Below are 25,293 nucleotides of genomic sequence, written 5' to 3'. Positions count from 1 at the left end.
AAGGAAGGTTCCTGTACACCAGATCAGTGTTTAAACACATCACCATTTCCTGCCTAGGAGGAATACAGGAAAACTCATTTAATTTTCATATTTCGTCTCAAATGTAGAGAAGCAATTTTAAAGAAGGAACAGGAAAGTAGTGAACCGGGCATAAAAAGAAGAGGATCTTTTTATGTTGATTGCTCCTAAAGTATTTTTTCCCGTGCTTGCTAAATGTAATTGTTTTCTAGGGAGTTTCTGTCTTTTAAATGGAAAAGGAGATCTAATTAGCTTTTTCACTCACTTGCAGCCTCTGTTGTAGTGTGGTAGTATTTGCAAATCTTTGCAAAAGTGTGTTGAGCTGAAGTTAAACTTTGTGCTCCAAGCAGAACATGAAGACGTGTTCTCTTCACTTTCTGCTCCATCAGGTTCATTTACAATCTTCTGGGAAAAAACAAGAAAATCAGTAAATTCCTATGGGATTCCTATGGGCAGAGAGCTATATGAGCAGCGCTGAGTGCTGGCAGTTGCCAGAGGCATGCCGAGGAACATGCCCAGATGGTATGTGCCATAACAGCTGCTCCCAGGAGAATTCTCACTCCTCCTCTCACCTGGTAGAAAATAGCTAATATGCAGGAAGGTGATTGTGAGAAGTGTCATGCTCCATATCAGAGAGGATACTTGGACTCCCTCCTTGTCGCACCTGGTCAATACTGAATGTACAAAATTATAACTGGATGAACAGTGTTTTGACTTGTATTGCTGTCTTAAGAGTAGATGTGTTTTTTTCCTGTAGCTGGCAAGGAGAACGTGGAAAGCTTGCAGGCGGCATGGTGTTAGTCAGGATGAACATGTGCTGTGAAATCCAGGTCTATCTCAGAAAGAGGTTGTCTACTTTTGATACTCTAGACCAAGAACATGCTGGGAACAGGTGGTAAAAAAAAAAGAGAGGCAGAATTTAGGCATGAACCTACAGTAATTTTATTTTCTTGGTCTAATCTTAAGTTCAAGGGGCTCAGATCCTGTGTTCGTAAAGGAGCCATGCATCCTATTTCTTTAAAACCCTCTTCTTATTCCCCGTCCTTCAGTTTCTCTGAGTTGTAGTGATGAGGAGAATGCTTTGCCTTGCCATTCAAGAGAGAACAGAACTCCTTCAGCCCCCTCCAGCCTCTGCCATCTCCAAAATGTACTTCTTTATCATCAGACTTTAGCTGGGGCTGTCAACAAATGAAAACTCAAAGAACTAGATAGGAGAAATACCTCCACCAGGCTGACTCAAACAATGACAAAACCATCCCTTAGTCCTCAGGCACAGTGTGCTGTATCTCTGCCCACTGCAGCACCAGCCAGGCATTCCTGACAAATTATTGCTAAATATATTAAGATATTTTTGCTGCATAAATAAGAGCAGTAAGTCTGTGATGTTGAGAGTTCGTCTTTACCTTGCAGTTATTTATTATCCTGTTATCACTCTGCAAACATCTATGCTTGGCACTTCCTTCCCTGTAGCACTGAAATGCTAAGCATAAACTCAATAAACTACTGTATGCACTGATGTGAAATTAAAACCTTTATTTGGATGATTTATTTTAGGCACAGATGTGACAAAGGAGCCTATAAAAATTATAGGCTGTTTGTTTTCTTTTTTTCCTCTGCTACTGCAACACTTGCATGCATTTTAAAATGTGTTTTGGTGTTGGGGAGGGTTTTGGGTTTTTATTCTAACACAAGGTAACCCAGCAAAACTGAGAAGCTAAAAAGTGATGTATTTTTTCCCAGCTGGAATCTTATGCAGTTAACTGGCTTGCTTGCCTATAATGAGGCAAAACTTGCAGACCCATGTTTTTTTTATACAGAGTGTGTTGGCGACAGAACTTCGGTAGAGTGTGATCTGGGTAGGCAGGGATTAACGGAGACAGGGAGAGTGGAGAAGAGACAGGAAGCTCAGAGTCTTTTGTCTGTGCTAGAGCCGCCTCTTGCTGACTCACTTTTGCTCTCCTCATTCTGTGAACTATGACAAAATCTATTTTTTTTTCCAACTATTCCTGGAAAACCAATGCTAAATCAATAAGAAAAAGCCACAAAGTTGGGGTAGGAAGCACAACAGTAAAGTGAGACTTATTCAATGCAATCAAGATAGCCTCCTTAATTAGATATTGCATCATTTGATAACACTGCTTTCATTCTGAGAGCAACAACCAGTCAGACCTCTTGCACCTCCTCAGATACCTCACAGTAATCCAGAGGAGATTGCTGAAATCCCAGGCCATGGTGTATGAAACTAGAAGGAGCTCCTCAAGTGTTTGCTTTGGTGAAAGGAGAAATGAAATGAATGTTTCCTTAATAAAGAAAAATAGGTAATATTTTTAACATAATGAGATAATTTTTTACTCCTGTGGTATATTCATTACACCTGATGAAGTTCTGTCATCATAATCTAGGTGGCCAGGAGTTGATCTGTTAGATTTAGACTGTAATTCAGCATTCATTAGCAGCATCATTACTTTAAAGTGTTTATAGAAATGGGGTGTCAGCTTTGTGTTCCCCTTTTTTTTTTTTTGAGCAACACTGTCAATTTAAAAGCTGCATAACAAATGTCTTCCTCTATACAGCCAAGTGCACAATTTTTGAAATCTAATTTCATGTGCACAATCAGTGTCTGCTGGTTTTTTTGGCTGCCTCTGCAAAGGCAAAGCAAGGAAGCTAGCATCACATTTTGTTTTATAGCCACTTTCAGGTTCATGATGATGAAAAATGTGGAGTAAGCAGAGTGGAAGGATGATAGAAACCTGTTTAAAATCAACTGTTTTGATTTAAATGAAACAAATAAACAAACAGCTGCTGAATGCTTTTGTTGCATTACATTTATACACTTATTTACAGAGTATTATGAAATTGTGTGTGTTGGGAATTCCTAAAGTACCTTCCCTGGCATGAATACAGTGTTTTAACCACTCTTGACTTTTTTTACCAGCTGATTTTTTTTTTTTAATAGCATAATCTACAAATTCTTTTAGGTGCTGATTCATTGAAAGATGAATGATGTTGATGTACACAACAAAAAGTTTTGATAATTTTATTCCAGCTGTGAAAGAGTAGGTAGGCAATACCAGAACCTGTGTTAAAACCTTTTGAAATATGTCAACTCAGGCTGGCAAAGCACAGTGGATAGATGGATGTAGTGGTTTTGATCCAGTTCTTTGGAGCAGGAGAAGGGTCTACAATTGTATTATTGTATTTGTCACATTGGGGCTTGGGGATGACGTTGGCAGGACAGTGGCTGCAATTTACATGTATTCCCGTTAAACCTGCCATTTCAAGACTTGTGTCTGGCTCAAGTTTAACAGGCAGCCAAACACTGGTTGAGAGTGGTAAAGAGTGCAGTCGTATTGCACTTGCTGCCACTTGTGCCCTTACCCATGTGTCCCAGTTGCAGGGGGCAGGACCAGTTTATCACTAGGTGGGTATAACCAAAACTGTGTATTCTGCCCCCCCTCTGTCATTTCTGATGGACTGTTAATAATGGATCATTTGCAGCAGCTGCCCAGGGCACACCTGACACCTCAGGCTACGGGCTTGGTGTTAAAAAAACCCTACGAGGCACTGAAGTGTTTTTTTGTCTTCACACCAATGACTCAGCTGTGACAACTCCCCTCTGGGGGAAGCACCTTCACACCCAGCCTGAGGGGTCGTCTCTGCTAATGGGCCATCCTGGGCTGGCGTAATAGGCAGCTTCAACGACCTAGACCACCAGAGACTCCAAAAATATCCCATGATTCACAGAGTTAAATCACCCATTTTGAAACTCCCCACCCTGGAGGAGGTGCTGGGCATTCCCACCTCAACCTGAGCATATATAATCTTGGGGTTTTGGGACTTGTGATACCACTCATCAGATCGAGGGGAGGACCAGAAGTCTAACAGGACTGTGATCATTACTTCAGCAGGACTGCCACCATCACCTGGATCAACAGGTTTCCTTTCCTTTTACTTTGCACGTGCGGGGGGGCATTGGTGCTCAGCACAGGGGTTAATTAACACCGTTCCTTTCTTGTCCGAGGGTGCTGGGTTATACAGCTCTCCTTGGGGCTTAAAACCAGGGTTTTTTCTCTGTATCTTTGTATTTATTGTAATCTTTTTAGTAAATTGTAGCTCTGACTTGTAATCTCTCGAGTTGGATTCATTTCTCCTGCTGGTTTACTGTTAAACCAGCACACCATGTGTCTCCAATCTTCTTGGTATCCACCTCTCAAGCTGAAATGGTAGGTTCATCTCAATGGCCTGGCTGGTTTTTTGCATCTTAGCTGAAGTGCATGCTGCTAATCACCAACAGTGGACTTTAGGTAACCTAAAGTTCTATAAATGCTAATTAATAGTGTCCTATATGGCTGCTGAGAGAACCATGTCTCTGTGATTAAAAAGTCTTCTTTAACTGCCCACTTCTCAGGCTTACTACAGCAAATAAATCTGGATGGATTTTTTATTCAGTTTCCCATTTTTTGACCAGTGCTATCTTGGAGTATATAAGTAATATGCTTTCCCTTTTTCCACCTATTTTAACTTTTTTTCTTTTTTTTCACTGGCTATCTGATCCTTCAAACCAAGATAAATTTCCCTAGGTATTGCCACCCTCCTCCTGGGTCAATGTCTCAGGTCTGGCTCAGATCATTGCATAACTAGATATTGTTATCCTCGAATTACCGTGTTCCTTCCTTTCTCTCTACAGGATACAGGAATGGCTTTGGTCAGTCCTCTCTAAGATGCTACTTTGTTCTGCACACTAATTTGATCGTGAAGGCCATGTGTAAGCCTCTTTTACAGCAAATGCATGCAGGAGTCCCTTAACAGTGTTTTCCTAGATATGCAGGATTTTGACTTGTGCATTACCCTGTCCCTGATCAGTTCTACCCTAAAAAACTGGTTTTGGTGGTTTTCTAGAGCTTGTTATGTTGTGGTAGCAGCTAATGAGATTTTGTTGTGTCCCCTGGGGCAGTGCATGACCACACTGCAGTGGCAGGGCAGATCTGAGGCCTGAGCCATAGTGAGGTTGGGAAAACCTGCGCCTTGCTTGGGCTAAGGAGGTCTGCACAAGGAAGGCTGCATGTGTACTACGTCATAGCACAGACACCATCCCAGAGGTATGAGGGCTGAGAGGGATGCCAGCCCTAGTGTACTCTGGCAACCATAGAGAGTAGACTAGAAGCAAGAAGAAAGAGTGTGGGTTAGGAACTGGAGCTGTTCGGAGCTTTGTCCCCTTGCCTTGCACCTGGAGCAGAGCCCGCTTTTCCATGTCTCCACGTAGGCTGAATCTTTGCTCTGCAGAAGAGGGAGAGAGGTGCTTTTCATTCCCATGGTGCCTCTCATTGGCAGCCTTCAGTGCTCAGCCTTCAGCTGTTAAAAGCTGCTGTCATCCTGCCTTTTTTGAAAGAAAGGATTTCTCATTCCTCGTTTCATCAGAAAATTAAGGCCCAAGCAAACTGGAAAGAGTGGGTCCTCCATGTTAGCAGGGGATCTAATCCTGTAACTGTTTACTTCAGAACTCTGTGGGCACTACTTATGTTTGCAGCTCTTCAGCTGTTCCTTAGCTGTCGTAATAACTCATTGTTTTGCCCTGAGCACAGATGGGAAAACTCAGGCTTATGTCTCATGGATCACCATCTTCCACTGTAATCAGTAGATCCTGCTGGCTGAAGTTATCCCATGTTGACAGAGCATGGAGTAAGCTCTTTAAAAGATAGTGAATTTCTCATCATGATACTAAATTGGCACTTAAATGAGTTTAAATGAAAGATTTTCAGGACAAATAATCCATGCTGCCTGCAGAACATATGATCCTGAAGTGCTCCAGTAGGGTTTTTGCTGCTGAGGTTGTAAATTACATTTTTTCCATCTGGAATTAGGTCCCATTATGGAATGCGTTCCTGACTCCCACATTGTCAGTATCTCTGTGACAGAGAGGTAGTGAGGGTATCTCCATTACAGCTGTGTCCATTTCCTCACGGCAGCAGCTCATGACAGGTCTGAGAAATCCCTTGTTTTGGCCTGTGTGATGCAGGATACTCTTAGTATCAGGCAGATGGGGCTTTTCTTGGCGGGAGAGTTGATTTTACAGAACAGCACTGCTGTTGCAAAGACTACTTTCAGTTTAGTTCTCCTGTATGGAAGGAAGTCCAATCCCAGCTGAAGTGTCTTCCAACTAGAAAAGAACTAAGAAGGCAAGCCAAGAGAGTGTGGATTAGGAGGCAATGACCTGTTTATGAGGGCTTTCCCTTGCCCTCATGTTTTAGAGGACACTGTTGGAGCAGCTGAGAGGCAGAAAATGTCTGTTCCCTCTATCTGGCCCGCCATTCCCATGGCAAAGGATCATTCTGGTTATTGTTACCTGTGACCTGGCAGGACAGTCCTACTTCAGGTATGCCAGTCTCCTGGAGTCTGTTGACTTTCATTCCGTGCCTAAGAAGGTAAGTGCAGCAATGCAGGTCTTAGGTCAAAGGTCTGGGCAACCCAGCATTCTGTGTCCCACAGTAGCAAATACAGATGCCTCAAGAGTGTAGGTAGGTAGTGATGATCTTCCAGGCTAATTTCCTGCTCTCCAGACATCTGTGGCTGCAGGATTTTCTAGGGTCAGATAAGTTTTCTTTCTATTTAGACTTCTGTTACTATTTGAGATCTGCTTAAACTACTAGCATCCACCTACCTGCCTTGGGGCAAGGAGTTCCATTTCGTTACTGAGCTGCATAGAACCACCTCCTTTTGGCTGCTTGGACTTTGCAAAGAGCCAGCTTTCCATCACAGGAGTCATATCTCTTCACTGCCTTACAGTGATATCTGAATTCAGGCCTATTAACTTCACAGCCAGTGCTTTAACGAAGTTAGATCTTAGGGTGGTATAAGAGCAATACCTTTCTGTGGCCTATCACAATTGCAGTGCCTGGCTCCCATGAGAAGAGAGATGTTATTAGCAGAAGACAATGTATTGTCGTCTTCTGATCTTAAAAGTCCATGAGGATCTCTTACTGTTTTCTTTATTTCTCTCCCCTTCCTCTCCCCCTGCCCTGCAGATTTATATAGTTCAGTAAAATCATGCAGCATCTCTTAGGTAATGAGTCTGCATAGGGAATAGCTAGACATCCACACCAATAAAATGTTGTTTTAATGATGGCAATTCTCTGGCCCATATTAATTTTTCACACTCTCCAGACAGCACTTTTTTATCAAGATACCCTGTCAAATGCTTTGCTAGCTTTACTGAAAGGTAAAGAGCAAAAAAGCTCCCAGGTATGGCAAAAACATTTCTAATTGCTGTAATTGTAAAAGTTGTAATTGTTCTCACACCCTGTGTAATTTGCTGTCTTTACTGAATATATACATTATACATATTATAATTTTCTTTTACATAGTGGCTTCTCTCTGAGAATTTCTGCATCCCCAGAACTTTCAGTATTTAATACATAAAATATTCTATATGAACGATCATTAAAGGTCACCCTTAGGAACATTGAGAGGATGAATTTAGCCCATGGGGAAAGGATTGTGAAATCATTTGTCTGTGACTTTTAACTTCCCTAAAGGCCTCAGGATCTAAGCAGGCTGAAGAAAACTTTGTTTACTGTCAGTCTCTCTATTTGCAAACTTGGACCACACTGATGTCGTTCTCATCCCTGCTTCTGTCCCTGCCATGTCCATGTCTCCTGCTGTGGCTGCAGGAGCTTGATGGTATTTCTCGATGCGTGTTGGAACCAGGATTCCACATGCACCAGGCTGAGAGAAATTGGAATTAAACCCTTGTGGAATTAAGAGCGATGAGGATCCACAGTGTTTAAGTATTTTCCTGCGCGGGTAACACAGCCCTGTAATGATGGTGTCAGAGGCCCAATGCAGAAGCTAATTTTTGCCAGCATCCTTACCAGCCATATAGCAAAAGACTGGCACTGCTACTCACCTCAGTCTGCTGGTCTGCTTTTCACAAGCTCTAAGTGTGAGGAACTGCATGACTTTGGCCCAAAAAAGCCGTTTAAGGTGTACTCCTTTGAGCAAAAAAATGTGTATTTTTAAAGACTAGCAGAAGTCCATTAAGATATGCACTTACAGAGCAAATACATGCAGCATGTCCCTGGACAACCTCCTTCTCCTTGAGCAATGTGATTGTCAGTCCCCTGGGCAGCGACGGCTTGCCCAGAGCCTACTCTCCAGTTCTCACTGCAGTGTGAAGCATTCCCTGGTAAGGGGAGGACTCATGTAATTAGTTGCAGCTATGTGTCTAGGGGGTCTGTCTGAGGAGTTGTGAAAAAAGCCCCACGCCAGTTGCTATTGCTTAGGCCTGAGGTCACAACCCAACCAGAAAAGGGAAGGAGAAGAAAGTGGTAGACACTTATCACACCAGCTCAGTGAGCTTCCACAGAGCATCACCACTGAGCAGGAGCCAGGATTTGAGACTGCACTTTGACCTTGGTGATATCTGAACTGATGTTTTTATCTATTTCCTCTAGCTGTGAAATGGGGTTAATAATTTTCTCAGCTGCACTACAGTATTGCAAAATAATAGATACTAAAAACTATTTTGTGATCAGATAGGCCTGACAGCCTTGCTACTCGTCATGCAGTGCTGATGGCAAATTATCATTAAAAAGGTCAGCGCTTTAAATCCACAATATCTAGCACCACAGCTTGTGCTTCACTGTGCCATGTCAATGAACATGTTTCCCGTGACAGGTATTTATTGGCGTGTCCTTCATTCTGTTTAAAGATTCCTTTTTTACTCCTTGAGGACCAAAAAGAAATAGATAGGGAGAGGTAGGGGGAAAAGTAATAAAGAGATAAAAGTCACAGCCTATTTTACACAATCGTGTACTGTATTGCACTCCCCTGACCATCTACTTTGTCAGTCCCTGAAGGATCTATGTAGCAGCTGGAATAATAATCGAGAATTACGGCTTAGAAGGCAATTTATAATCTGATGGATAGTTTATGGCACTCATTTTCATCCCTGATGATACTAACAAAACATGACAGGGAAAATAATCACATGAAGCCAAGAGTGAAACCAGCAGGAGCTGCCAGCAGGTGCCTCTTGTCAGCCCTGTGCTCTCCTACGGTTATGAAAACAGAGGAGTTTCCTATAAACACTAGGACAGAGCTCATGCTGAGAAATGCTGAGTGGTCCCGCAAAAGTGATGAGCATTTAGTGTCTCCCTTGGACTACTGCAGAAGTTCATCACCTTTATGGAGGTGCTGAGTACCCCCAAAGACTGAGATCTGTCAGGAGTGTGCACATCAGCCATTTATTTTTTGCACAACATACATTTGCTCTTTGAAAATGCACTTACACCCACTCCCAGTCATTCACTTTTTTGGTGACCTTTAAATGCACATATTAAAAGGATACTGCCAGTGCAGAATAACAATATGTTATTTCTGTAATAATGTGTATGTGTAATATACACATATTGTGTATATGTGTGTAATATGGGACAAATTGAACTGAAAATCTGGGAAGCATTTAAAACAAAACCTGTAAACAGAGAAAAAAGACAAGCAACACAAAACAAAGCCCCAGAAAACTTTGTGCTTTTCCTGCAATGATGGTGTTTTCCTTTCTTTTAGACTTCACGTAATTTGGAACTACAAACAATAGATTTATCAGTTTATTTCCCATTTACAGCTAGTTTCACTAACTAGATTCCCAGACATCCTAAGACAATGTTGCCTTCCTTTGATTCATAGCATTAGGGAATGATTACATGAAACAAGACTATTCTTCCTCATCAGACTGAATTACTGACACTAAATTAGGTAAGATTGTCTAATATTTACTTAAATTTTTAAAAATTTTTTTTAAAGATGTTTTAGAATGCGATAGTCAAGGTTGGTTTCAAATATCTTTTGTATGTGTTTTCAAAAAACAATGTCCCTTTACATGATATTCCGAGCCTTAACCATCTCCTTCATCCAAAGATAATATTATGTTAAAGTGTCTTAGTTCCACACATAGTTTATGCCAGCATCAGCCTGATGCTGCAGCTGAAACCAGCCAACTTGCTCCCTTACCCTGTACTTGCACCAGCCCTCACATCTGTGCTGCCCTTTGCGTAGCTGTGTGGTGAAATGGAGCAGGAACTCAGGTCAGTAAACAATTTAACTGTCAAACCCCTCCTTCCCAAGTTATACCTCCCTTTAGTTTCAGTCATATTTTAGCCTCAGTTTCCCATCTGAGGCTGAGTGTGGAGTATTGCTGGCTGCTGCAGCCTGGGTGGTCTCTGCACCTGAACCCCGATCTTGGATGTATTAGGGGTTTTTCTAAATTGTCTCTGCACGCTCAGTAGTTAGGATGGCTGAAGATTTTTACTCCTCCTTTCTCAAACAGCCACCATAGAGCCTCACCAGGGCTGGTGATGGCTGACTTCTAGTCTTCCAAATTAAAAAGAAGTTAAAAATGTCTTATTTGGCTTCAGCCAGCTTTCAACCATCAGAATAAATGATGCTCTTTCACTTCTTGACTGACCCTCATTTAAAAGCAGCAGCCAAAAGTACGCCAGAGGAAGCAAAATGAGAATTTTCGTGTAAGAAAAATAGATAATTTCAGCTCTTCTAGGAAGCCATGGGAAAGAAAGTTCCATCTAAATGTTTTTGCTGTCCTAGGAAACACAGACTCCTCCACCCTCCAGAGAAATGGGTAGTGCATGGGATCCTGTAAAGGGCACTCAGCTGGAAAGGGAAAACCTTAATGTCACCAACTAGTGATGATCCGTTACTAGGGAGAGTTCAGGGATGGAAGAGATAGAGTAAGCCCCATAGGAATATACATTAACTTGAAAAGGGCACTGTTACCAAGCCAGCTGCTGAAGGCTAGGGATGCAGACTGTGTGTGGAGAGATTGTTTAATGGAAACTTCAACATTTTGCTACTGCTGGCAGTATATACAGATGTTTATAACAAATGTGTAGAGCTGAAATTCAGTCAGCAGGGCTCAGAATTTTACTCCTAAGGAGTCTTCTGTGTCCTCTTGAGACTGGAGTCTGACAAAGTATACTGGTTGCAGTGTCCTTTGGGAAATGCCATTCATTGGTGGCTTTTGGAACTCGTTTCACAATGAAAGGCAACTGCGGCCTTTTTCTATGTCTGGGTTAAATAACCTTCACCTTTTTGCCCCTGAAATTGCTTCTGCTATGTCTTTTCTGTGACAGCGAGCCTGACCCTTCCTCTCACTTTGAGATAGGGAGACAACACATAACCTGGTGCATACAGAGGCTGCCACCCAGGCTAAGGACATTTCTGAAGAACATACCTCAATTCTATCCAGAGATCCTTGTGGCAGCAATTCCGCAGTGAAGGCTTGGAGCGGAAAGTCTATCAGCTTGTGCTGATACTCTCGTAAGCCTTGTCCCCCAGTACATATGGACTCCCATGAAACACTGTTTGGGAGTTTCCACTTGTATACCTTTCAACAAACTCATTTCTAGCTTCACCTTGTCTCTTTTTACAGTCCTGAGACCAGTCACTCATACAGAATTAAATCTGCTGTTATGCTCTCTGGTACTGAATTATCCATACAGGCTGCTATCCTCACTTTGCTTCTTTCAGTTTTTTTGAAAGCCTGTTCTATGGTCCAGGCTCACTCAGACCCTGCACATTTCATAGCTTTATGCTCTCCTTCAAGGATGCCCAAGGGCAGCACTGCCAACTGGCGAAGGCAAAACACTCCAGATGAATCTTTGCTTGTTTATTTTCTCTTTCATTCTTCTCTGCAGCTTGTATTCTTTAGGACTTGCCACACAATAAAAAAGAAAAAAATACAGGAATCAAATGATGTAATTAATATTTGCTAGTCACCTCGTTTCAGATTTGGAAAGTATCAAAGCACCAAAATTCATCAAAATGAAAATTGAAAAGGAGATACTGGCAGAATTGAGGGATACCCATGCCTGTCTTGCAAGCATTCATGCCACGTGCTTTGCTGCTCAGCCAAGTTATTTCTCAGAGGCATCTTTTTCAGCGCTGGTCCCTGAAGACCGTGAAGTGGCAGCCCTTCTTACTGGTCTTAAAACACCAAGCCTGCAAAGTGAGCTCCAAACACAGCACAGGGCCACCAGTTTGATGTACAAGGCCCCAGGTTCTTCTTCCAAGTTTTGCCATCAGCCCTTAAGCATCTCATCACTATTTCCTAGTCTGTTTAGATGTGGCTTGGACCCCATAGTGTGGTGCTGATCTCCTCTCTCATATGAGCCCCTGCCACCCTGTAACTGCAGTTACTAATAATTCAGAGCCAATGTCACTAGGCAGCTATTCCTTATAAGTTTTGAGTCTTGTGTCTACATACAAGCTTCTATAAATAAGCAAGCAAGCACCTGTCTCTGCGCTCCAAGAGGTGAGACCATATGACACTATAAAGAAAAAAAAGGAAGACTTTTGCTGAGTAGAAACCATAACTAAAAAATATCCCCAAACTCAAAACAACAAAACAAATAAAACGCAAAAAATTTTCATTATGATCTTGAGTTATCTTTTTCCCACTGAAAGCCCATATTTGCTTTGAAATTGAATTGCTCTCAGTATCTATAGTTATGTCACTTTTCTGAGAAACTGCTATACTTTCTGAAGTAGACAATTACAAAATTTAAAACAAAGCCAGGCCTTTGTTGCCTCATCCTCTAGGCAGGAGCTGCAATCTGTTCCTCTTCCCAGGCAAGGCAACATCCTGCCAGGAGTTCTCAGGAGCCTGTGATGATGGAGCCAAAGTTCAGTGATGAGAACACAACATGGATGGTATTCAGGCTATGTCAGTGACTAATCATGGCAACCCTAAGTGATCCCTTCTCCTTGTAAAATGGGTAGAATTGCGTTTATCTATTCCTGTAGTGCCCTATGGGATCTGTGTTAATTAAGTAATTAAAAGAAACTCATAGTATATTATTGTAGGACAACTAAACAATGGCTAGGACTTCGGTAAGACAGCTACAGATAGTGGTGCATGGTTTTAGTGCTCTGTTTGAGCAGTGCTTATGGAGAAGAAAACAAGATGTTGAGGACAACACATGAGAACTAATGAGAATAATACATGAGATGGGAGAGGAGAGAGAACCAACACAAATTGGGGTTTGCTGCACATAGTAATTTTCTTCATGGAAAGAGTAGTCAGGCCTTGGAAGGAGATGCCCAGGGAGGTGGTGGAGTCACCATTCCTTGAGGTGTTCAAGGAAGGACTGGACGTGGCACTCAGTGTTCTGGTCTAGTTGACAAGGTGGGAATCAGTCACAGGTTGGACCCAATGATCTCGAAGGTCTTTTCCAACCTGAATGATTCTGATTCTGGTATTTCTTTTTGATATGTATTCTCCCTGAGTAGTTCTTTACACTCCTAGTTGCCTCAAGAGAGTTATACAATCAGCCTAGTTAAAAAGGTTTTCTGAAGGGTAAAGTTAGAAGTGAAACTTCATAAAATTAATGCAGACTTATAGCATTAGGCAATGAAGTGCTAGAGTTCATTACAGAGGTACTACTGGCACTACTTTCCTGGTGGGCAAGGAACACATTGCTGTAAATGTTCTGAGAGTGATTCAGATTTTTTTCTTCTTCTCTTGGGCTCTTTTCAACTTTTACTCCTTGCTACATCTTGCTACTTTCACATTTCCAGCAAACATCTGCTGTCCTAATGTTAAGACATTCTTGAAAGAAGCCACTGGGATCAACTGCAGGCTTGGAGTGATTTCTGTAAGTGTTTGCTGATTACAACTGCCTTTGGTTTTAGTGTGTAGTGAAGTCTTTGCAACCTAGATGCCTTTTGGACTGTATTGCATCTTGACCCAGTAAGTGAAAAATTATCAATTGGGCCCCGTGGCATCAGTGGATGTGACAGCTTTTTCTTTGTAATTTTTACTGCATTGCTTTCTAGGACAGTTTGTGGAGGTTCAAGGCTGGCTGAAAGATACCTGATTTCAGAGGCAGAGAGGCCATAGATTCTGTCTGTCATTACTTGCTTTGTTTTACTTACGATTGTCCTAATAAGACAAAATGAAATCTCTCTTGCAATAAGCCAGAAAGGGAATTGTAGCTTCACCAAGGGATTTCTACTGTCAGGGGAGATCTGGACATCCAGCAGGTGATGCTGTGCCATGAAGCTACTGCTTTTTCTATTTGATAGCTAATGGCTTCAAATTCCAGCAATTCAGCTGTCCATGTGGATACTGATTGTAACTCAGCTGTAATGTAATGAGATGTTTAGTTACAGCAATTCTTGTCACCACAACTAAAATTATCCCTAGGTTAGCAGCTGGAGATGAAATTTTGAAGTTACTTTCTCAGGATATGTGAGAATTTTGCTGTCTTCATGTAAATAATTTGATATATTCCATACTGCCATCACAAGATAAAGTTTTAATTTCCCAGAAGTAGTATATGCAACTGGTGGTTGCACCATTGTTTGTGACAGAATTTTTATTGACACTGAGTGTTTCTTGCTAACAGCAAGATGTGAGCAATCACAGTCTGAACTAGAGTGACTCAGCAGGATTGTACTGATAAACAAAATGTAGTCAGTTTATCAATTCATTTGCATATACATAAAAAATTAGTTATATTACTGCTCTTTAAGTACAGGAGCTACTAAGTAGGATCAAAGATATGCATTTTAGACATTTTTTTCCACAGGAACAAGAAATTGTCTTTGCCCACTTTATTTTCCTCTGTTGTTCAAGTGCTGGCCATCTTGTTTAGATGTTGGAGGTTGGAAAGGACAGAAAGATAAGGGATCTTCATTATCAGTGTTACCACTAACTTATCATCTGGCCTTGGGAAAATCAGTGGATTTGACTGTGTGGATGTGGTGGTTTGAAACTCCCAAGAATCTAATTTTAAGTTCAAGCCCCCCTCCCACAGTTTGCCCCTGTGAGAGGGTTTAGTGACGGTATGGACTTGATATCTTTTTCACCTCATGTGGAGAGTTTTCAGACAAAACATAACCATTCCTTATTGAGGGAAGGGGAAAATATTTACAAAGGTTTATTTACACACACATATATATTTACATTAAATTAAATTTCTCCTTTTCTTCAATAAAAGTCCAAGAGGATAAAAGTCTTTCTGTCACTTCTCAGGCCACAGTTCCTTCATTTCAGGTTTTTTTTTTTGTGGCACTGGTTAGTGTCCTTCATTTTCCTGAGGCAGCATTTAAGCATGGCAGTCAGGATTTTGTTCTTACTTTGTGGAAATTCCAACCCCGAGCCTGAGCCTTTGGGGGATTTCCTTGTAGATCTTCACTCCTCTTGGGTTAGAACATTGAAGGCAGCTTTCAGTTCAGTCTTACCAAAGCTCTTCTGCTCTGTCTCAGCTCACTAGCATGATAGAAGCAGCAGCAGCAGGAGCAGAGGGCAAGGCCACCTCCTCCGCATTCTGTCCTGGCTCAGCTCTTGGGATGACTGGTTTTTTCAGCTCCTTTCTCCCTCTCTCGAGCTGCTGCTGCATTTCGGGACTCCCTAAGGGTTTGGAAGTCCACCCCTCCTCTTCAGGAAGTCTCTGGTTTTTGGGAAAGTGATACAGTCTTACCCCAAACCAGCTCTGTTGAGTTTTCCTCTGTTTTGTTGCCAGCTCTCCCTCCTGCAGGAACATCTCTGCGTCTCTCAGCTGGTTTCACGTTATCTCGCTGCTCCTGGCTATCTTTTGGCTTTCAGCCATCGCTGTCTCTGTTCAGGACTGCTCCGCTGCCGCTTTCAGTGTCTTCTGCTGCTGCTGACAGTAAGGAAACTTTTCCAGCTCTTGATTACAGGACCCCGTCCAGCATTGACACTATACCGGGTCTCCCGTAGCCTCAGCTGGGGGCTGGGGGCCCTTGGCCCCCAGAGGGGCTCACTGGCCCCCTGCTTCCTCGTGGCTCAGATCATGGCTACCTACCTTCTAAACTATCTTCACCACCTTCTCTTCCGTTTCTGTGGGTATGTAATTTCCACAGGGCGCACATGGACTATTGATTGGTCCACTATTATCAGTGGGGCAAACCATTACCACCTCAGAGAAAAGGTTTTTCAAACCACCACAGTGGAAAAACGTATCCTCCAGAAAAAGAGAAATACCGAACTGAAATATTGCTCCTAAACCTGAGCCAGTATGTTTGGAAATGCCATTGCTTCACTTTCTTGATGTTGTGACTTGCGTCGTCACCTTGTCAACAATGCAGGCTTATGCTGCAGGACAGTTCTCTTATCAAACTGCAATTTGCTCTTGACTAGCAAGAGGCAGAGCTTCACAGAAGGGTCATGGAAAAAAAATTAGGTGTCCCCCATCTCCTCCAGGCATCATCCCTTACTATCAAACCAGTGCAAGGCCCCAGGTTCCAGGACACAGCGAAGTCTCCACATCTAGTCCAAAAGCAGCAAGCTTCGAGTGCAAAAGAAGAGGAGGGAGCTCTTCTGCTGTTGTGTGAGTGAACATTGAATGAGGTTTGCTCCCTCCTAACAGAAAATTATCAACACATAGAAAAATGAGTACTTGTTAAGTCACCAATAGAGCAAGGTTCCTGTCAAAATGCAGAATGCTTATGTTGCCACTAAAGCAGGAATATGTGCTGTAGGATTGATTGTTTTGGGGTTTATGTTGCTGTCATCGCTAGATACCAGTCCTGATTACCCCTTTAGGTGTCCTAAAGGCACTCCATGGGACCACAGAGTTTGTGCTTGCTATGTGCTTGCAGATGGAAAGCATGTATGGAAACAGAGGATTCTGTTACATCCTCATACTTCCTGGCAGCTACTGCATATCCAGAGATTTCGTTTGGGTGAATTTGAAGTGATATCTTTATCTTTTATTTTGCCTCAGGTTTTCCAAAGTGCAGGATTCTGTTACGGTCTTAGCCTGACTTTAATATGTATAGGGCATGCAGATGTTTTCTATCCTCAGTGTTCAGGTCTGTTGCATAGGGAAAATATGGGAAGTCCAACATTTCCAGACCTCGCAAGACTTAACCACCCATTGATGAACTAATCATTGGATCATGCTGACTTCCACTTGCTGTTACTGGCTTTACCTTGTCTTGAGTCTGTCCTTTCATTTAATGTATTGCTTTATCTTGGTTTTTTTTGATGACTCAGCTCACATCCCTTTAAATTTCTGCCACTAAATAAAGGAGAGATTCCTGAAATACTCTCAGGGATTTACATTCAGATTTAGACTCTCCTTTAGCTGTTGGAAAGCAGGTAAATGAAAACTTAGGTTCTTTGGTAATGAAACACTAGAAGCAAGAGCTTCCATTTCCTGTCAAGAATATTGTCCTTAAAGGTGTATGCTTTGGATAGAGGGTATTGATAATCAAAGCTGTACAAGCACATGCACAGACCCTGGAAAGCATTAACCACTCCCAAAGCCTGTCTGTATTCAAAGCAGTGGTTCTAAGAGGTGTTCCTCACCTCTTGGCCATGCCTCACTTAGCACCTTTTGTCCGCCTGAATGATGAGAAAACAGCAAATAAGGCTGTAGTTGCTAGATTCAACAACCTGCTCCAGTACATCCCACTCTTGGGAAATGCTGGAATGCCCTATCTGTAATGCACTCAGTAAAAGGTTGACAAAATCCCAACTATAATTTTACTGTAACCTGAGATACGGAAAACCTGAGCAATATTTGCCTATCAGAGAGGCTTAGAGAAGGAAAAGCTTTCCATGGTGAATCGAGTCTAACAGTAACTACTTAATAGTACGTCTCCTCTGAGTTATGGTTACATCTCCTCTGAGTCATGGTCTTGAGCTCAGATCAGCCTTGGAAGCAGTTTTCCTTATAGATCCCTTATATCAGCAAGGAAAATACCTTGGTGTGGTAAAGAACTTCTGTTCTCCATTTACTCCAAAGAAAATAAAGGGTTTGGTTTCAGCTAGTGTAGGCTTCAGGATGATGATTCCCCAATGTGTGGCTGAATCTATAAGGTGTGGTTACAAACCTCAACCTACAGTATGATCCAACCAACTTCAAATCCCCTCCAACTCCTGGAGCCTCCTAATCAGTGCTCGCTAGATGAGGTTAGCTGGCACCCTTGACAGTGCCCAGACTGTCCTTTCTGCTTGTTCTCCCTTCTGTGTAAGTACAGCACTTCAGGGATCTCCCAAGAACCTGAAATACTTGAGCAAAAATGCATTTCACCAGATCTAATTTTTGCCTGTGTTTGACTTGCCCACTTACACTCTTCATTAGCTGAAGAAGCTGGTTATGACTTCATCACTAGAGCCTTATCATGGCCATGGCCATCTCCACCCACACCCAGTTTCTCTCTCAGTCCAGAACCTGTTGCAAACAGACCTCAGTGTGACATGGGCTTCCCTCCCCCAATTTCCTGCTTTACCTAACTTTGAAACTGTCCATCAGGAAGTGATCCATCTTACAGTCAATGGAATCCTTGCCAATGCGCTTCGGGAGGTCGTGATTGCTGCAGTCATATCCGCTGAAAACGCAGCCCCTGCAGATCAGCTTCCTCTACAGCGTACATCTGCTGACAGTCAGGATGAAGAAAGAGAAGGAAAAAAAATCAAAACAAAAACAACCTTGCTTTGCAATAGGAAAAAATATAAATGCAAAGGCTTGGACTAAACATCTTCCCTTTCCTGTTTTGCTCAGGGCTCTCAGATCTATTTTCTTTTAGTATCTTGCTCTCTGATTGCTAGACATTCTTCCTAGCTGGAGATCAGAAGCGGGGGAGAAGGAGGCTGAGAGGGGAGCACTTCTCCCGAGCGAGGGGCGGGCTTGGGCCGTGCGGGTGCATTGCCAGGTGTGCGCTCAGTGCTGTGGGCTGTTTTTACTGAACGGTGTCCGGGTGTGGGGGCAGAGCTCTGGGCTCTCATGAGATGTGTCATGCTATCTCATTTTCTCCACTGAGCTGAATTCTGTAAGCAAACTAATAAAACCAAGCTCCCATTTCTTGCATCAGAGAGCCTGGCAACCTTGGTAAATAATGCAAATAGATTATATAAACTGCTCTACATTAAAGAAATGATATCTGCTTATCATCACATGCAATTTTTGGGGATGGTTGAATACTCCCCAGTGAAAGAAACACAGCAGTGTAAAAAAATATCCGTCTGAGGAAATTCACTGTGGGTATGGATCACTGGCTAGCATAAGATAGAGAATGAGATAAAAAGGAGGAGATTTGGTAAGTGAAGGAATTCAAGCCTTCAGCAGTAAGAAGGGAATTAAACAAAGGCTCCATATATTTTGCCACCCACAGCACTCTGGAACAGTGGTTAGGGTTGAAGCAGACTACTAAAAAGAAGTTCAAGAAAACGATAGGGCTGTATCCAGAGCAATGCTCTGAAAAACAGTAAAGATGCAGAGGAACAAGTGATCTAAATCCCCCTGGCTTTCTGTCAGAGCAAACCTGGTCATTCCAGTGGATCTCTCTTCGAAACTGTGGGATCATAGGATTTTCCAGGAAACAATAACAAGGACAGAGGTGAAGTCATAGGCTTCCAATTCTAACGATTTGCTGGACATAGGAATGATCCTTGTATGTTTTACACTCCCCTTTTTCTTACTGGAATAATTTTAAAATGATTCCTTTAACAAAGCATGTGAATTTGAGAATTGAAATTGGAAACGATGCCAAACGAATGGCAGAGATAGCTCACAGAATCCTCATGGAATGCTGGAGTGGTTTGGGTTGGAGGGGCCCTTAAGGATCGTCTCGTTCAGGGACACCTGCCCCAGGCAGGGACACCTGCCACTGTGCCGGGTGGCTCTGAGCCCCGTCCAGCCTGGCCTGGGCCACTTCCAGGGATGCGGCAGCCACAGCTCCTCTGGGCAACCTGTGCCAGGGCCTCACCACCTCCCAGGGAAGAATTCTCTTCTAAGGTCCAATCTTTGCCATTTTTCTGCAGGAAGTGGGCTGTTACAGGGGAATTGTCTCCAGGTGGGCTCTGCAGTGCTGCCGGACGGGGAAAGGCACCTTCCCCCCCCCCACCAAAAAGCTGGGAAGGAATAACCTCTGCCTGCAGCTGCCTGGAGTTGCTGTTGGCCCTGGGCTTTCTGTGCCACTCGTGGCCACGGGCTGATGGCAGGATCACTCCAGCCTCAGGACAGACGGCCTGAGGGCCAGCCCCGGGGCCTGTGCAGGGCAGGCCGCTGCCCCTTGGCCCCTGAGTGCGAGGGGGTGTGGAGGTGTGGAGGGAATGTATTGCCTGGGCTTTGGCAATCTGGCCCCTAAAAAGACTAATTGACCTCTTCCAGCAGGAAAACATTGAAGCAAGCGGTGCCAGAAAGAACTGGAGTTTCTGGAGAATAAAACCTGGAAGTATCCCCCTGAAAATCCCCCTGGATCATCACTGGTCTGACTTGCACAGACTGGTCACCTTGGCCAGGAGTGTCCAACCCTGCCAGAAGTGCGTTTGCCCAGGCTGTAATTTTAATTTCCATTGGATGCTGGCGAAGCCCCTCTGGGTGAGCCCCAGGGCCGGGCAGGAGCGGAGCGGGCTTCCAGGGCACTCATTGCAGGCGTTGTGTTTAAGGGAAGGGCAGGGGAGCCTTTCTCTGGCCCTGAGGAGCTGCAGTGTTTCCCACTCTGGAATAATAAAAAATAAAAACAAAACCAGAAATAAAAGAAAATGAAAAATAAAGAGAATAAAAAATAAACGAAATAAAAAAGAAAATATAAAATACAAAAGAAAATTAAAAAAAATAAAAGCAAGAAAACTAAAAAGGAAATAAAATGAAAAGTGAAATAAAAGAGAAAAAACCCAAACCTTCTTGGGAACCCATTTACTGCCCCCCCACGCCCTCTGAACCCTAAATCGGAGGTGACTCCTAAAATGTGAGAAGGGGACCCCAAAACGCAGGTGGGAGAACCGCAGGGAGACGAAAAAGTGGAGGGGGAGCCCCGAAATGTCAGGGAGGGGCCCGAGAAAAGCGGGTGAGGCGCGCGCAGTAAGAAAGCGAAGCCAGAAGGGGAAGCGGGGCTTGGGGCAGCCAAGGTAGCAACGTCGGCGCCTGCGCAGTCGTTGGCAAGACGCCGGCGATCACGTGGTAATTAAGGGCGACCGGGAGAGGGACCGGCGACGCATGCGCAGTGGCTCTTGTGACACTGCAGCGCCCCGTGCTCAACTTAAGGGCCGGATCCGTCGGCACGGCGCGACTTACGGTCTCCCGTCTCTCCCGCGGTGTGTGTGTGGGGAATAATATAAAGATTTTTGCGGTGAAAGCGCAGAAATTAGGGACGGACGCTAGTTTGGGTAAACTCGGTCACCGGAAGTAGAGAGCGACCGGACTGTTTTCGACGGCGCACCACCAAAGATGGCGCCCTCCCGGGCCGGAAGTGCTGCGAGGTCACCCAAAAAGAAAGATGGGGGCGCCCTGTCCGAAAGTCCTCCAAGGCCGCACAAAAAGACGGCGGCCCCGGCCCAGAAGTCGGCCAAACCCACAGTAAAGATGGCGCCGCCAGGAGCAGAACTTAGCCGAGACCACACTAAAGATGGCGGCGAGAGGCCCCCTAGCCTCAGACAGGCGTCTATCCTGTTGCCTGACCTCCGCCGCGACCCGGACCCCCGCCCCGCGCCCGCAGCGCCGTCTCGCCGCGCCGCTTCCCGCTGTGGGGACAGGGCGGGGCGCTCGGCGGCGCCGGGCGCGGGCGGCAGGTTCGTGGGCGGCGGCAGGCACCGGCGCGGGCAGCTCCCTTTCGGGGGCAGCCCCTCCTCGCGGCGGAGGACCCCAGGCGCTCCGCCGCGCCGCCCCGTTCCGCTCCCGCTCCCGCTCCCGCTCCCGCTCCCGACCCCGACCCCGCCCCACTCGGTCCCGCCGTGCCCTGGAGATGCTCTCGGGGCTGCGCCGGGGTAAGCTGGGCGCGGCGGGGGGGATGGGGCCGCTCTTCTACCTCTCCCGCGGCCATGGGCGACTGCAGGCAGGGGAAGCGACAGGCAAGCTTCTCGCCTCTGCGGAGAAACTTGCACCTGCGTGCCGCCGGGTTCGGATGTGCCCTGGCATTGCACACCCCCCACACCCCCCCACACACCCCGCGGTGCGGGGTCTGCGCTGCCTCGGGGACCCTGTCTGTGCTGCCGGGAGAGAGCAATCCTTTGGGAAGCTGGGGTGGAAACAGCGACTCTGTGAATTGCTCAGCTTTTCCTAGGGGAGGGCAGGTTTTAGGGAAGAAAGGCCCCTACTCGCGAAAGGCGCCGCGCGTCTCGCCAAGGGGGGGGGGGTGCGCGGCTGCAGTGCCGTTCCCGGCCGTGTCCGCCAGGCGGCGACCGCGAGGCAGGGCCCGGCGCTCGGGGGCGGGCTGGGAAGCGGCGCCCGCGCAGAGCGAGGCGTTGGCCGGGCCGGGCCTGAAGCGCTCGGGGCCGCCGGGCAGGGCAGTGGCCGGCTGCTGGGTGCCCCGCAGAGAGAAGAGCCCGGCCCTGGGAAGGCAGCAGCCTGGGCTCGAGCTGCTCTGGACCGCTGTGGGGATGGGTTTGAAGTTTTGGGATCGCTTCTTTCTGTCCCTACCTTCCCACTGAAAACAATAACTTCAGAAGTCCTCGTCTGGACTGGTCCAGAGAAATTGTGGAGTCTCCATCCCCGGAGATGCTTAAAACGCTTTTGCTCAGGCAAAGTCGTGAGCAACCCGTTCTACCTAATCCCGCTTTTTGAGCAGCAGAGATTGGACTAGATGATCTCCAGAGGTATTGTCCAACCCCCACCGTTCTGTCCTTCTGTAAAGGAGCTTTGCACTGCCCTTTGCAACTGTAATCTGTTGATGACCTGTGTGCAGCTTGTTACACTGCAGCTTGTCACACTGAATGGCAGCCTGAATAATTTAATATTGAACTGTGATTAATCACAGGATGAAAGCTAAGATTGGCTGGTAGGAGGCAGTGTTCTTTGCTGCAGCATTTCCCACCTGAGGTAATTTTCCTTGTTCTGAAAGTGTCAAGTACAGTTGGGCAATGTACTACGTAGGAAGAAGGGAAAGAATCTCAAAAACAAATAAATGAACAGAAAAACCCCCCTTTATATTTGCTTGTGCAAGAAGAAGATTGTTCTTCCACCCAACCAGGTTTTGAGAGGACAAATTAATTGTTTCTCTGACAACACTATACATTGGAGGCTGTTAATGATCCCGTAGTCTGTGCTAAAGGTTTCAGCTGATTGTGTTTGTCATCAGCTTTTACTAAAGAAAAAGCAAGCCTTCTTGGCTGTGTGGATATTCCAGGAACGAAACGATTCCATTCATGTAGATAATGATAACAGAGCCAAACCAAAAATATTGTAAGTGTCCTATGTGGAACAATATACAGAATTTCAAAAGGGATTGTAGTGGTCCCATATACAGAACTAACATACTTCCTGTTCCTTATTTGCTGATCAGGTCATATTTATCTGCCTGTCAGGACTGTTGGAGCGCTGGATGGAGAGCAGGTCATATGAAGAGGATTACGGAGTAAAAGGCAGCTTGTACTGAAGTGCAGGGAAAGTATAAATATTTATATATATTGGCACAGTGCCTAGCCTTAATGCTTAAAATCCTTTGGAGAGCTGTCTGCATATTTACTGTATTAATGATCAAATGCAAGGCTGTGTTGGGAAAGGTCTTCCATTTGGAAGTCAGTAGTTGAGACTGTCTTGCCTATGAAAAAGAGGGAGAATTTTCATTAGAGGATGTAGGATTCTGGCTGGTAATAGTCTTAGTTCGAGGTATTTTTAGAGAATTGATTTAACGCAAGCAGAACAAATGGCCAGAAGTGTAATGAGAGACAAGTTGAAATTAGAGAGTAGATGTGCATTTTGAATGTATTATCATAGCAACTGATTAAATTCTCCCTCTCTTGCTGTTCTGGGGACCTTTTAAATGTGCTTTGGCTAAATAAAAAGTATTAGACTGTTTCAGAGCCAAAAGGTCGGTTCTTGTTGTCTCTTTTGCACTTTAATTCTAGTACGCTGATACTTGCTAACCGCTTATAACCCTAGATGCAGAATGAGAACTTGGGTTATTAACAGTAAACAAGTCAACAGCAGAAAGACTTGACCTTTCTTTTGAATTGCCCTACAGTGTTAAAAAATACCAAACAAACCTCCTTCCCCAAAGAAACACCCCCCAAAATACCCCAACAACTCACCAAACAGAAAATCACCGGCAACCAAAAAGCAGAAGTAACAAACATGAACAGCAAGCGGAGGAAGAGTTTGAAAGCGGGATGGACAGAAGCAGAAGTGTTACTGCCCACTCTTAGGCCACTGTGCTGATTCAATGGGTGTTGTTAGGTTTAGATTAGTAGTTCCTTGTTGTTGGGTTTTTCGGTGGTGTTGATTTTTTTGTTGTCGATGTGGGGGATTGTTCGTTTGTTTGGTTTTCATTTGTTGTTTTTTTTTTCTGTATTAAAAATCTGGCTCAGTTACTCTCTAGTTCTGGTGTGTTTTCTTTTCCAGGTGGTTGGTGTTTCTGCAGTGTTTGGCACAGGACCGGGTGAGTTTTTTACCCAGCTTTCTAAAGCTGTAGATGAATAGGAGAGGGAAGGGGATGACTTCTGGTCCGCAACCCAGTGACCACTTCCTGAAGGTCCTGATTCATGAGTCTGCTCCTTTGATTTGAAGGAGTGTACAGTTGCCATAGCCAAGGTAGCCTAGGGTGTCCAGTATCAGCATAAAAAGCAGCAGTAAAAAGGAACTATTCAGAGATGAATTTTTGTGCTGTTCCGTGAAAAAGTAAAAGCTATCTGTGCCAGCAAGTCTGTGAAGTAATTTTTTTCTTGTAATTCCATACCAGGTTTTGAATTGTTGCTGTTTTAATGAAGTATGTTCATTGATTTTGCATCCGTTGGTTTCAGAATCCAAATCTGGGGAGAAAAGTACTGTTAGTCTTTCTGAAATGTCTCTCAAACATGAAAGCCTAGAGAAAACTTTTTTTTTTGAGTAAAAAGAAGCCTCCAGGATGATCCTTATGCAATACAGATCATGTGTTTTTCAGACTGAACGCACTCCCTTTATTCACCTTTTCAGAGAGTATCGTCCACAATACGAGCGCCCGAGAAAAACACTGGTAAGTGGGTTTAGCTGGTTTACACCTGAACAGTGTATCTTGGGTCACTTTTATGCACACAATTGCCTTTATGTTGAGAGGGTCTAACATTTCATTTACTAGTCGTACTCACTGTGGGAAAACTCCTGTCCTGAAGGAGTCCACCGTTTGCCTTTTTTTTCCTAGATGTGCTGGAGCATATCTTTACAAAGATAAAGATTTTGCAAAACAGATGTTGCTCACTGGTTTAGTGCTAATATTTGAGCTAATTGTGTGAAAATGATTGGGAAATAAGATTGTGTCTTCCATTCAGATGGATAGAGAGTTCTTAAAAATAAATTTCCAAAGGGATTTGTTGAGACT

General features: G+C 44.4%; 2 long non-coding RNA genes across 3 annotated transcripts; both read left to right on the top strand.

Annotated features, from left to right (window-relative positions):
• Positions 1–1,402: 1,402 nt before the first annotated feature.
• LOC116792391 lies at positions 1,403–24,669 on the top strand. The gene is made up of 3 exons (XR_004359111.1): positions 1,403–1,413; positions 3,359–3,365; positions 24,425–24,669. It is a non-coding gene; the product is annotated as an uncharacterized LOC116792391 (long non-coding RNA).
• Positions 22,214–23,814, top strand: LOC116792390. 2 transcript variants are annotated; one of them, XR_004359110.1, is made up of 2 exons: positions 22,214–22,597; positions 23,284–23,814. It is a non-coding gene; the product is annotated as an uncharacterized LOC116792390 (long non-coding RNA). The 2 variants fall into 2 exon arrangements; XR_004359109.1 differs by lacking the exon at positions 22,214–22,597 and adding an exon at positions 22,957–23,183.
• Positions 24,670–25,293: the final 624 nt, after the last annotated feature.

This window comes from Chiroxiphia lanceolata, chromosome 11, assembly GCF_009829145.1.
Source record: "Chiroxiphia lanceolata isolate bChiLan1 chromosome 11, bChiLan1.pri, whole genome shotgun sequence".
In the NCBI taxonomy this organism is placed as follows: Eukaryota; Metazoa; Chordata; class Aves; order Passeriformes; family Pipridae; genus Chiroxiphia; species Chiroxiphia lanceolata.
This window is presented reverse-complemented; position numbering and strand designations above follow the sequence as displayed.